Consider the following 12,271-nt stretch of genomic DNA (forward strand, 5'->3'; position numbering starts at 1 on the left):
TGTCCTGCAATTTCTTCTCAGGACTATGTAGTTTTTTTTTAATGTGGCTGTGTTGGTGGGGTGCGGAGCTGAGGGCCAGGAAAGAGCCCTTGAGCCATCATTGGTGCAACATGGTGCACCAATTTGGGGCACTTATTTTTATTAGAGCACAGAGAAGGCCCAGTGGGCAGGAAGGGCTGCTTTATAAGGGTGAGGAATGACTGATTATACACTTGAAGGTTGGGGGTAAGGAAAAAGGGAGATTTTTTTTTTCTTTTTATGTTTTTATTCATTTATTTGTGAGAAACACACACACACACACACAGAGGCAGAGACATAGGCCGAGGGAGAAGCAGGCTCGACGCAGGGAGCCGGATGTGGGACTTGATCCTGATGCTTGATCCTGGGGCTCCAGGATCACACCCCGAGCTGAAGGCAGACGCTCAGCCCGCTGAGCCACCCAGGTGTCCCATAAGGAGATTTTCACAAGAATTTTTCACAATTTTTGAAAATTGTGAATTTTTGTCTGCTAAAGAGGGCCTACAAGATACTGGAGGCCTTGCAATGGTCAAGTTAAGGTTGTTTTTCCCTCTCGGAAAGCATTAACTGTAAGACAGTTGGGAGGTTCCTGGAGGAATGCGATACTATGCCTATCACAAGTCCTTGTCAATGGGCTGCGTGTTATAAGGAAGTTTTTTTTAATTTACATTCCCTTCTACCTTTGTTTCTCACATGACTATGGATGGGAGGGCTCCAGAAAACTGAGTCTTTGGAAGTTACGCTGTTGATAAGAATGCTTTTTTCTTGTAAATCACTAAGACGTTACTGAGGGAGACTCCTGTCTTGCTGAACTGTGATCTTTGTTAGGCAGCCGGTTAAGCACCCAACTCTTTGATTCTGGCTCAGGTCATGATCTCAAGGTCCTGGGATCCCGCCAGCCAGAGTTGGGCTCCAATCTGCGCACGGAGTCTGCATGTCCCTCTCCCTCTTCTCCTCCCCCTGCTCATGCTCTCTCTCTCTCAGATAAAATCTTTAAAAAAAACAAAACAAAACAAAACAAAAAAACAACCTGTGAACAAGGTCGGGATACAAAAAGATGGTATCTTGAACTACACCACCTCTATTCCTGAAAGAAGTTCATGAAGACCCGGAATTCTCTGAGGTAGGAAAGCTGAAATGTATCAGCATGATCGTTTGTCAATGGAGAAGAGTGTCTTTTTCATTCATTGTAAATTGGGCATCATTATTTTTCCCATGATGATACATTTTTCTGGCTTAGTAGAATGGGAAAGTGCAAAAATAAAAGCCTCAGAGGGATGTCCTCAGGTATAGCTGTGAGCGTCGCCTGGGAAAAAGGCTCAGAGCCCCCAAACCACAGATTTTCATTCATTCAGCAAATACATATTAGGTGCTTCCTATGTGTGGGACTGTTCTAGACACTGGAGATACATTCATGAATAAAACAGACAAAATCCCTGCTTTCACGGAGCTTCCATTATATTGGAGAGATACAAAATAAGAAATGAATCTATTAAATTATAGGAGATGATAAGTACTATGAAGAAAAAGTGGGGAATGGATTGCAATTTTAAATAGGGTGAAAAGATGACCTTTGAGTAAAGATTTGGAAGAAGAAGGGAATTGAGGTAGGGGATATCTAGGGAAAGAACATTCTGAGAAGATGGAACAGCCAGGCAGGGATGGAAACTGCTCTGTGTCTGGAATGCTCAAGGATTGCTTGGTGTGAAACTAAGTATGAAAGAGAGTCAAAGTTGACAACCAAAATATCAATGGCTACACGTTCCTGGATTTGAAGGGCAGGTTAAAAAATGTGTTCAGGAAGTCAGTATCAAGTGTCAAAGTCAGAGAATTCTCCCTAATAAATCATGGAGAGAACTCAAGAGTTTGCAAGCCAGATTATAGGTAAATGGGAGAATGTTCAAAGGCAATGCCAGTTGCTGTTTGCTAAACACAGACCTAAACTTTCTGTATTTAACTAAGAATATGGAGTAGATACGCATCACCAGATAAAGGGCTAGGAGAAGAAACAGCTTCCTGGAAAACCTGACAGGATAAATGTCCAATTGAAATGTATTATGAAAAAAAATTAATTAAAAAAGAGAAATGTAACGTAAACCTATTTAAATTCACAGATATAATAGGTGCATTTTTTTTAAGTGAGAAATAAAAAAAGTGAAAGCAAAAAATCATCTCCTCCCTAATGGGGATGATCCCTTTAGCATTTACCAAATTGCAAGTATATAATTTTTACATGATACATCCAGATATGATAGCCACAACAGAAGGAAAAAAGAGATAATGTCGGTATCTATTTATAATAGGAAATGTCTGCAGATACCTAACATGCATGCCCCACTTCCTGCACCCTGCTAACAGCTGGAAGAGGCTGCCTTAAGTCTTTCAGGCAGGAAAAGCCCTCTCTTAACTCTTTCACCCTCCTCCTGCCCTAGGTCAGGCTGGGACCTACAGTCCCCCAAGGGGGATGAAGCTCACGGAATGACCAGTGACTCATCAGACTTTGAAATGAACTGAGGTGCAAATACTTCATGTAGATGATGGCAGGTACTTAATTGAAAGGTCACATCAAATCAGAACATGTTAGGTCATATAAGTAAAGCAAGCCATCTGAGAAAAGGAGGGGGGAAGGAAGGGAGGATGGAGAGGGGAGAGAGGGAGAGAGCAAGAGAAAATGAGAGAGCTGCTGGGAATTGGAGACACGTAGGGAAGAAAGCAGACAAGTGTGGTTTTGTCTTCCAATTCTGGCTTCCCGAACACACTTCCTGTGTCACTTTCAGTCTGCTGACGTCATGCTTATTTCCCTGTCTTTGAATATCTTTGAGGTTTCCTCTCAAAGGTTTATGGTTTAGGGTGCATTTGGTTTATGGTGCATCTGTATTTCCTCTCGCGTGACTGGGTTTTGTTTTCTTATAATCAACATTCTTCTCTTGTTGCGGCCACTCAGTAATGCCATGGGAAGAATCAGCTTTTCCGGCTGATATTTTGGTCAAAGGAGGCAAAGATCCAGAGATCTGGGAATGCAAGCAGTGAGGGAGCTCAGGGAAGGGTGGAAGGATTGGGAATTAATAGTGATTTACTTGCAGTTTTCTGGAGGGCTCACCTCATTCCTTTTGATGATTGGATAAGCAATTTTCTTCTCCATAACAACAACACACACAAAAATACCAACCAAAAAAAAAAAAAAATCAAAGGAAAAAATAAATGATTTATGCTTCCAGATTTTTGTGCTTCAGTCCCCTCCACTATAATTCTCATCACAATTCCTCATGGCACCACAATACACTCCTGAGCTGTGCGGGCAAGAACAGGTATTCGCTCAATCACAGACGTGGGGACCTTGATTCCATTCTCACTGAATTAATCGTGGAAGGTTTCCCCTGTGGGTCTACAAAGCTTAGCCACCAGGCCACACAATAAGGCATATGCTTGTTTTTGTTTAAAATGGGATCGCATGATTTTTCAGAAATGCATACATCTCTTCTGCAGGGTATTGGAAGAAGGAAGAGTCAGGGCCTTCTTCGAGACAGATTAAATAAATTCAATCATCGATTTTATTCAACCCAATGTATTCTTTTTCTACAGCTGTTATAACAAAGTACTGTGAACTGAGTGGCTTAACCAACATAAGCTTATTGTTTCACAGTTTCAGAGGTCAGAACTGAGATCAAACTGTCAGCAGGAAAACAAAACAAAACAAAACAAAAAAAGTGTCAGCAGGGCCATACTCCCTCTGGAGGCTCTAGGGAAGGATCTGTTCCAGGCCTCTTTCCTGGCTTCTGATACTTCCTTGGCTTGTGGCAGCATAACTCCAAACTTTCCCTGGAGTTCTTCCCATGTGAGTGTACTGATTTTCCCTTTTTTTTTAATTAAAAAAAATTTTTTTAAGTTTTCCCTTTTTAATATGGATGCTAGTCATGTTGTATTAGCAGCCCTCTCAGCTCCAGTATAGACTCCAGGAAGACCTCATCCTAAGTGATTACATAGAAAACACACATCCTATTTCTCTTTCTTTTTTTTTTTATTTTTAAATATTTTATTTATTTATTCATCAGGGACACAGAGAGAGGCAGAGACACAGGCAGAGGGAGGAGCAGGCTCCATGCAGGGAGCCTGATGTGGGACTTGATCCCCAGTCTCCAGGATCACACCCTGGGCCAAAGGCAGCGCTAAACCGCTGAGCCACCCGGATTGCCCTCTTTTTTTTTTTTTTTTTTAATATTTTATTTATTTATTTGACAGAGAAAGAGCACAAGCAGGGGCAATGGCAGGCAGAGAGGGAAAAGCAGGCTCCCTGCTGAGCGTGGAGCATGACACACAGGGTTTGATCTCAGGATCACAACCTGAGCCGAAGGCAGTCGTTCAACCAACTAACCCACCTCCGTACCCCTTTTTTTAACATACTATTTGTATTAGTTATCTTTGGATAACTTATATATTATTACAAATGGAGTGCATGTTATATTACTCCAAAACTTAGCAGCTTAAAAGAAGAAACATTTATTCGATCGCAGTTTCCAGAGTCAGGAGTCCAGAAGCAACTTAGCTTCATGGATCTGCTTCCCAGTCCTCAGCTGCTGACCGGCCTGCAGTCATCTGAAGCTTCAACTGGAATGGAGGACCCAATTCACTTGGCTGGGTGCTCCAACACCTTTTGTTCCTCCCACTCTGGGCTACTCCATAGCCTGCAGGTGCATCATCAGAAAATGTTAACTGGCTTCCTCCAAAGAAGGTTATGAGAAAGAAACAGACACACAGACAGAGCCCAAGATTGAAGCCACAGTATTTTCTAACCTCATCTTGGAAATGACATACTTACATTTTAGCTACGTGCTGTTATTCACACGGACAAAAAAAACCCCATACAGTATGTGGAAGGATTGTGGCCAGCTTTGAAACCAAGAGATGGCGATCTACAGAAAGGGTCTGACTACCACAAAAGAATAAGTGACATATATACATTTTTACTCATGTTTTTAAACAGCTATATTGTGTTATATATGTCATAAACAGGCACATAGTAATGAATACTCGAAATACTGCTTAGTTTTCTAGAATACAAATAATAAACTAATGAACATACAATTTTTCCTGCAAAGTGCAAACATTGAGTAATAGAAATTGCTAGAGTAAAACTGTTTGACAAATAATAAAACACATTTAACATTGATCCAAATTTTTCTCTAAAAATTTTTAATTATAATTTTATTCCCCAAAATTGAATGGCATGGAACATTTTATCACAATCACCACTAATACTACATTGAAATATTGCAAATAGATTATTCTCAATATACCTTTACCTTGGGAGATATTTAGGTCTCTTTTCTCCAGGTAGAGAAGGCACCTCCCACGGGAAAGTGTAACTTATTTTTTTAAGTAAAATCTATGCCCAAGGTGGGAATTGGACTCATAACATGGAGATCACTATTACATGCTTCAGGGAGCCATCAGGCATCTCAGAAAAAACAGAGAATATGTGATGAACTAAAACTATGACAAACTAGGAGGCTCTTTAATAGAACACATGATGAAAGATGTACAGTGGAGTGTTAATACTAAGACTAATATAGGTACATAATGTACTCCTATACCCTCACTGGAATAAGAAGAATGACACTGAGGGTCATAAAACGCGAAAAATATAAATCTCATGCTTTAGACTACAACGAAATCAATTTTGATCAGGGCCTTGTTCTCCCTTAAACTGTAAAAAAAAACACATGAGGGCATACCGTTAACTTTTGGAGCTAATATGAATTCTTCATTCTTGAGAGTATACATCCCAAATAGACCCAAGAGACCTTTATGCAAACTTGTATTACTCACTAAATAAAATCTACTAATTTGATTAGAACAGCTATACGAGACAACGAAGAATACAGAAGTAGAGTACCATGCGTTGAATCCAGCCAAAGGCCTAATGGCAACACCTTCCAGCAGCATCCAGCTGGGGCGCCGGCCACGTGGGGCTGGGGCCGGGGCCGGGGCCGGGCCGGGGGCGTGGGGTGGAGGAAGCTGTGTCGGGGAACACGCCTGCCCCTCTGCCCCAGGATTCGGGGTAGCGGTCGTGCAGTTGGACTGACCCGGGGCCTCCAAGGGCACCCCGTCTGTCCCCCGGGTGCCTCCGCCCCCTCCCACCTGCCCGGCCCGCGGGTTAGCCCCACTGGCCTCCTGCATCTATCTCCCTGCTCTCTGGCCTCCACTGCCTGGTGGTCCGGCCACCGGGACACGCCCACAACCGCTTTCCAACCACCGCCTGCCCGGGCGGGGGCGGCGGGGGCCGGCGCTCTGCTCCCATCCCCGCCCAAGCCCAAGACCACCACCCACGTGCGCCGCCATCGCTGGCGGTTGCCGGGCCGACGGCCGAGAGAAGGCACCGGGGGCTCCAGCAAGTGACCCCCGACTCAGAGAGAGACAGGTGGCTCACCCTCCCCACACCCGGCCCCCTCTGCCTCGGCCCGCCGCCCCCACATGCCCCCAGCGCGGCCGCCGCCAAGTAGCACCTCACCAAGGAGCCAGCGGGGGGCCGGGGGTGGGGGCGCTGCGAGCCGCCACGACCTTTCTCCCGGCGGCAGGGGTGCTGCGGGAGAGTCCAAGCACCCACGGAGGCCCGAGGCGCCCGGCCTGTCGGTGGCCTCGGCTGGGGTCGGACGGCGTCCCGGACTGTCGGGCCTGGGGCGGAGCGAGACGGGGAGCCAGGCGAGCGTCCGGGGGAGGCGGCCGCGAGACGCCGAGACCTCCAGTCGGCCCACCTGCCGGCCAGCCAGCCAGCGAGGCCAAAAGGCTTGGGCCGGCCCGACGGAGCCCGCCAGGCAAGCCAGCCTTGGGCTCGACGGGGCGGGTGGCCTCGTGCGCACGCGCAGCCTCGGTCAGCTCGGGGCCAGGGAGACGCACGAGCGAGCTTGGGCTAAAAGGGGTGTGCGGCGGCGGTCTTGCGAGAGGAAGAAGAAAGGCTTCCCTGACCGGGAATCGAACCCGGGCCGCGGCGGTGAGAGCGCCGAATCCTAACCACTAGACCACCAGGGAGCGTCAGGCTGCGCGCCTGGCCCGTGCGCCCTGGACCCGGCGCCTCCCTCCCTACCGCCCACTCGCCTCTGCTTGGCCTCCAGGGCCCCCGCCGGGCCACGCGCAGCCGCCCGCCGGCCCCGCCGAGCCACCTGGCCGGACCGCCCGCCCGCCGCGCCGTCAAAACGCTGCGCGCCTCCTCCTCCTCCTCTCTCTCTCTCTCTCTCTCACACACACACACACACACACACACACGCACGCACTCAGCGTCGCGCCCGGCTCCCGGCTCCCATCGGGCCTGAGCACCGGGGCCCTGGAGCCGCGCAAAACGTTGGCCAGCTGCGTTGGCCGGGAATCGAACCCGGGTCAACTGCTTGGAAGGCAGCTATGCTCACCACTATACCACCAACGCTGCACAGCCCGGGCCGCCCCCGGACGCCGGCCCAGGCTCCGCACCAGCGCCTCCTCGCCCTCTCGCCACCGCCTCCGCCGCCTGCCGCAGCCCTGCCCCGACGTGCCGGCCGGCCGCAGCTCTGCGCCGTCGCGGGCGCCACCAGCGGCCGCCCGGCGCCCCACCCGCGCCACCCCCACGCAGCCCTGGCTGCTCCGCAGGCACGACCGCCCGCCGCCTCCGCCGCCCGCCTCTGGGGGGCGCTCTCGCCGCCCTGCGGCTCCCGGGCCCTCGGCTGCCCGCCGGGGAGCCCCGCCCCTTGCCCCCTGCCCCCGGCGCGCGCTTCCCTTCCCTTCCCTTCCCTCCCGCCACCCGCGCCCCGCCCCGCCCCGCCCCGCCCCGCCCGCACAGTCGGCCCGGCCCCCACGGCCACCTCCACGGGCAGCCCGGCAGCCGGGCAGCTGTCCGTCGCGTGAGCGAGGAGCCCGTGGCGGCCAGCCTCCCGTCAGGAGGTCCCGGCTGGGCTGGGCCGAGCCCGCACGCGCCAGGGCGCCAGGGCGCCAGGGCCGACGAGGAAGGGCAGGGGGTGCGGGGGGTCGGGTCGACGGCGGGCAGGACGGGCCCCCGCGGTCGCCCCGCGCCTCTGGCCGCACGGGGCCGGGCGGAGGCACGAGGGAGGAGAAGGAGGACAAGGAGGAGAAGGAGGAGAAGGAGGGCCCTGGGGGCCGGCGTACGTTTGGGCAGCGCGGCGGCGGCGCCCGCGACCAAAAGAGGGCGTGTCTCGCCTCCCCGTCGGGGAATCGAACCCCGGTCTCCCGCGTGACAGGCGGGGATACTCACCACTATACTAACGAGGACGGCGGCGGCGGCCGCCCGGGCGCCCGACCCCTCTCCGCCCGCCCGCCCGCCCGCCGGCCTGCCTGCCTGCCCACGCCCACCCGGGCCCTCGACGTCCCGCGCGCCCGTCCTGCCAGGCGCCCGCCACGTGCCCCGGGCCACGGCCCACCCGGCCCGCCCCCCCGGCCGCCGCGTCAGCGCGCACAGCAGTCCCCCGGCCCGACTCGGAGCGTCGCGCCCCCGGACCCGCCGCCGCCCCCGCCCCGCCCAGCCGCGCGGGGATGGCGGCGGGAGAAGACGCCCGACACGGCAAGCAGGGCTGCGCGAGCGAGCCGGAGGCCCCGCGCCGGGGATGGGCCGCGGCGGGCGGCGGGGGCGGCGGGGGGGCCGGACGCCGGCAGCAGGGTGCGCGCCCCGGGAAGGGGGAGGGGGCGGCGGCGAGGACCGCGGCGAGGGCGGCGGCGCCAGCAGAGTCAGTCGGCGGGCCGTTGGCCTCGTCGACCGGGACGCGAGTCCCGTCCGTCCGTCCGTCCGTCCGTCCGTCGCGCACCCACACGGCCGCCAGCCAGCTCCGGGGTCGGCGCCGGGTCCCAGCCAGGCGAGCGGCGGCGCGCCCAGGCCCGCCGTCAGGATGGCCGAGCGGTCTAAGGCGCTGCGTTCAGGTCGCAGTCTCCCCTGGAGGCGTGGGTTCGAATCCCACTCCTGACACGCCCACCTTTTGGCCCGCCCAACGCGGGCTCTCCGCACCCGGGCCTGGACGACGCCCTGTCTGTCCCGCCTTACACGCCGCTGCGGGCTGCGGGCTGGCGGCGCCCTGGCACACGTGGCCCGGGACCCACGCAGCTGCAGCGCCTCGGCCCTCCCGGCCACAGGCTTGGCGCCCCCGCGCCCTCCCTCCCCCGCCACCTCCCGCGCCTCTCCCTCCTCCTCATCCCACGGCGGCCGCGGGCCTCGGCAACTCGGCAAGTCGGCGGCGCGGCTCTCCGGGGGCTCCGTTTGCCCTCTTCCTTCCCGCCGCCGCCCCCTGCAGGCCAGCCGCGGGCCGAAATGCCGGCAGCCCCGCGCGGGCCGGGCCACGCTCCCACTGAGGGGCGCGCCTCGCTCGCCTCCTCGCTCTCCCAGCCCCGCCCTACACCTCCCCCCGCCCGCCCGCCGGGAGCGCGGGGTCCCCACGGCCTGTCCTTTCCGCCGGCCCCCATTCATTCCGTGGTCTCCACCCCCTCCGTCCCCGGGGCGCCCACGAGGCGTGGCCACCCGGAGGCCTCACCACGGCCACACGCCCGCCAGGCGGGCAGCCGAGCCCTCCGCGCGCCAGCCAGAGACGGGACCCCCGCCCCGTTCGCTGGGCCTGGCCCGGGGGGGCGGGGTGGGGTCCACCCCGCCGTGGTGGCTCCGGGGAGCCCTGAGCGCAAGGCAGCCCTGCCTCCCCGGGCCCCCTCCGCGCCGGAAGCCGCTGCGGGGCCGGGGCTCCAGGACGCCAGCGCGCTCCCTCACCGCGCCGCCCGCCAGCCAGCCAGCCGGCGGCCGCTCCGCCCAAGCGCACCTGCCGGCCTCACCCCCACCGCAGCCCAGCCGGCCCCGACGGAGAGCTGCGGGCAGAGCTCACACGCCTTTCTTTGGCCTCTTGGCTTGGGCGCTACTCGGCGGCCCCCATCTCCGACGACGACACCGACGCCGACACGCACACACGCGCACCCACACCCCCCCCCCCCACCCCGCGGCACCCCGGGAGCGCACACAATCCGAGCTCCGGGCCCCAGCCGGCCCCCGCCGGCGCGCACTGCACGGGCCGGAGAGCCATCCGCCCATGGGCCTTCGGGGGGGCGCCGGGAGGGAAGGGAAGGTCCGCGCTGAGCTGCGCCGGCCACAGACGCCCCGCGCTGCCTGGGAATCGGGCGCGGGTCAGGCTTGGCCAGGCTGCTCCTCCCGGCAGGACAGTGTCTGGCGGCGGCCCCGCCCCAGGGAGAGGGCGCAGGGTGAGCCGAGTCCGCCTCGGGGCCTCGCTGGGACCGTGGGCGCCGCGCGCCGGCCCGAGCCCGAGCCCGAGCCCGAGCCCGAGCCCTCGGCGCATCTGCACGGGCGCGGAGCCTGTCTTGCAGACCGCGGGCCCGCCGCCCGCCCCCGCGCAGCGGGTGCTCACCACTGGCCGTGCCGGGACGACGACGAGCGCCGCTGGGGAAGCCGTCTGGTGGCCGCCGCCACCGGTGCATGGGTGGTTCAGTGGTAGAATTCTCGCCTGCCACGCGGGAGGCCCGGGTTCGATTCCCGGCCCATGCAGCGCGCCGCCCCCTTTTGGCCGCGCGCGCCCGGCTTCCTCGCGCACGCGCTCAAGCCACAGGGCCTGAGCCTGAACCAGCTGTGCTCACGCCGGGGGCCCTGCCCTCCTGCCCCGCCCCGCTTCCCCCTGCCGACTTGTCTGTTCTGGTCTCTCGCCCGTGGCCGCCAGCCCTGGCCGCCACGCTCCACCCGGCTGCCCGCCCCCTGCCGCCCGACGTGGCCCAGGTCCCTTGCCCGGCCCCACGTTGTCCTTGCCCTTTTTCTCTCCATGACCCTGACCCGGACGGCGCTTCGCTCACCCACGTCACTTCAAGCAATGCTTCCAAGCACCGCCCGCGCCCGCCCGGGCACAGCCCACCTGCATGCTTTTCACATTCCCTCCCTCAATGGCTCATTCTACCCACACTGCCCAAACCCTCCTCTCTTTGCACGTCGACCGACCACCAACCATCTTGCCACCCCTCCTCTGGAGGGGCCCTCAGCCACTCCTTGGAGCGCGCCAGGGAGCCCCGTTTCACGGCCCGACATCCTCCCGTTGGCAGCCCCGGGATGCTCTCTATGGCCACCTGGCCGCGGTCTCCTTCAAACACGGGCCACTCCCCACTGCTAAAGTCACCGCGAGCACCAGGTCCATGCAGCCTAGCCAGCACCGGCGCCAGCACACCCAGCCTCGAGGGACAGCGCCACCGCCACGGCTGTCACCAGCACGTCGGGTCCACGAACGGCGGCGCACCAGCATGGGCATCACGGCCAAGGGCACGGAGGTCACCTCCCCCCCTCGCCCGGCCTCCACGACCCCCGCAGCACTTGGTCCACCACCAACCCCCAGGACCACCATCCCCACACCAGCACCAGCACCAGCACCAGCACCAGGACTACCACCACCATGCCAGAAGCAGTTGTACCAGCAGCAGCAGCAGCAGCAGCAGCAGCAGCAGCGGGACGTGCCCACCGCCAGCAGGCCAGCGTAGGCATGATCGCCAACAGACTGAAGTCCTCCGCGGTCACCGCCACCACCGAGGCCACCATCAGCACACCGGCACGGGTAGCATGGCCCACGGCCCTGAAGTCCTCCACCCTCCCTCACCACCACCCCACCAGCACCGAGTCGCCACCAAGCCCCAGGACCACCAGCACACCACCACCGCGATAGCAGCAGCAGCAGGACCGAGGCCAGCGCACGGGCAAGGGCATCGCCGGCGGCGGCACCGAAGGCCTTCCCGGACCCCCGACCCCCATCGCTCACCGAGTCCACCGTTACACCGGGGCCCCGGGGGACGCCGTCACCAACAGCGCCAAAGTTCGCCACCACCATCACCGGCGGCGGCGGAGGCAGCGGCGGCAGCAGCAGCAACACGAGTACCAGCGCCGCTGGCCCCTCCACCCCCACCAGCCCCTCTTGCCCGAACGACCCCACCCCTGTCACCCGCCTCCCCGTGCCCTCCTTTCCCAGTCCTCATTTGTCGATGATCGTGCGTTGCGTCTGTCCCTTTGGCCTCCCTGAATCTCAAGCCCAGGACGACACCTGACACCTGAGACGTGGCTGGTGGTCCCCATGACGATGACGGGGAATGGTCATCTCCGGGGCGGTGGAATTCCTCACCCCGTGGGAACAGCTCCGACACCCGGTCCCTCCCTCCCTCCCTCTCTCTCTCTCTTTGCCTCGCCCGGCCGCCGCGCAGCTGCCTGCTTGCCACCCCCGCCCCCTGCACCTCGCTCGCTCGCTCGCTCGCTCGCTCGCTC

The 12,271-nt window shown here is 58.5% G+C and overlaps 5 non-coding genes across 5 annotated transcripts; 2 read left to right on the forward strand and 3 right to left on the reverse strand.

The window, feature by feature from the left end:
- Positions 1-6,972: 6,972 nt before the first annotated feature.
- Positions 6,973-7,044, reverse strand: TRNAE-CUC. Its single transcript has one exon. It is a non-coding gene; the product is annotated as a tRNA-Glu (tRNA).
- Positions 7,045-7,363: 319 nt separating this feature from the next.
- On the reverse strand, positions 7,364-7,435 carry TRNAG-UCC. Its single transcript has one exon. It is a non-coding gene; the product is annotated as a tRNA-Gly (tRNA).
- Positions 7,436-8,199: 764 nt separating this feature from the next.
- On the reverse strand, positions 8,200-8,271 carry TRNAD-GUC. Its single transcript has one exon. It is a non-coding gene; the product is annotated as a tRNA-Asp (tRNA).
- Positions 8,272-8,876: 605 nt separating this feature from the next.
- Positions 8,877-8,959, forward strand: TRNAL-CAG. The gene has a single exon. It is a non-coding gene; the product is annotated as a tRNA-Leu (tRNA).
- A 1,498-nt stretch (positions 8,960-10,457) lies between these two features.
- On the forward strand, positions 10,458-10,528 carry TRNAG-GCC. Its single transcript has one exon. It is a non-coding gene; the product is annotated as a tRNA-Gly (tRNA).
- Positions 10,529-12,271: the final 1,743 nt, after the last annotated feature.

This window comes from Canis lupus, chromosome 38, assembly GCF_011100685.1.
Source record: "Canis lupus familiaris isolate Mischka breed German Shepherd chromosome 38, alternate assembly UU_Cfam_GSD_1.0, whole genome shotgun sequence".
Classification (NCBI taxonomy): Eukaryota; Metazoa; Chordata; class Mammalia; order Carnivora; family Canidae; genus Canis; species Canis lupus.